We start from the raw sequence: 1,319 nt of genomic DNA on the forward strand, positions 1-1,319 counted from the left end.
CTAATAATGATGATTTGAGGTAAATTACAATTTCATTTACACAAAATGTCTATGATTTGTTTCTTATTCCTTTTGTATATATGGGTTTATGATCTTCTCCACAGGAAGCACTCAGATCATCATCCGCAGAATTTCCAGTGCTCTGAATCGACAACAGCAGGACGGCATGAATAGAAAAATTGGGCCAGCATACCCACAGAGGAGCCGCTCTTTCTCCGAGTGCCATTGGAAACAACTTCTCTGAGTCTTTGAAAAGAAAAAAACATTGATTTTGTTTCCTGAAGAGCTAGGAGCAGCAGACATCAGCAGGAAGGACAGCGGACAGTATCAGGAGGAAACCGGAACCACCGCCCTGCATCTCCAAGGTTATTTCTGGGAAAGCTCAAGAGGTATTGGGTTTGCTCAATACTCAAATTGAGAATGGGAAGGTCAGGGCCAATAATCCAGCAAAGGAGGCATGAAGCAAGCTCGACAGCGAGGGAAGAGGCTCGAATGTAAGAGGCCTGGGATGTTTGGGTTCCAATCAGAAAACATGTCTTCAGCAAAGTTGCTGAATGAAAGTCATAAAATCTGCTTCCCTCTCTTGATTTCAATGCTTTGCTGCTTTTAATACTCTCCAAATATAGATTAGAGGCACAGAAGAAATCAACTTCCAGCAAGCTGAATAAGTGGTCTCCTAGCGGTTAACTCCCCTCTAAGCCTTAAGTCAAAAGCCGGGAGCATCACATGTGAGTGTGAATATCCTGTGTTGAACTGGCTCATTTGTGTGGGTTTGGGCAGCTTTGCTGAGCGGCATGGGGCCTTTCTTCCTGAGCTCCGCGTTCTAGGCAGTCACTTTAATTATGGTGATTAGTTATAGAAAGTGGTTATTAACCAACTTGTTCTATTTTACTACCACTTTACTTAAAAGCAATTAAGATGGGAGAAATAAAAGCCATACTTCTCTTTATAGGTTTAGAGAGTATATTAAACAAAGCTTCCCCTTTATTCCTAAGCAAGGAATTGTTCCCATTATCAGAAAGAAGTGAAGTTTCTATCCAAAAAAAAAAAAAAAAGCCTACTTACTTAATTTGTTGTTCTAGACAGCATTTTTTCTTTTAGTGCTCTAAGAAATGTCACTAGTTTCCCCAAAAAGTGTCCTACAGTTAATGGATTAAATAGTGTTAAACAGATTTGGTTACTGACTTCTTAAGAGACTTTAATATGCTCACATATGTGGTCTGACTTCCGTGATAGGGAAGGTGAATAGGCACCTCCTTGGTGAATAGGACAAATAAATTCAGGACGCTGCCAGTTTATCTTGCAGAAGGCTGGTGCTC

The sequence above is a fragment of the Propithecus coquereli genome, unplaced genomic scaffold (genome assembly GCF_000956105.1).
Source record: "Propithecus coquereli isolate 6110/MARCELLA unplaced genomic scaffold, Pcoq_1.0 Scaffold47, whole genome shotgun sequence".
Taxonomy (NCBI): domain Eukaryota; kingdom Metazoa; phylum Chordata; class Mammalia; order Primates; family Indriidae; genus Propithecus; species Propithecus coquereli.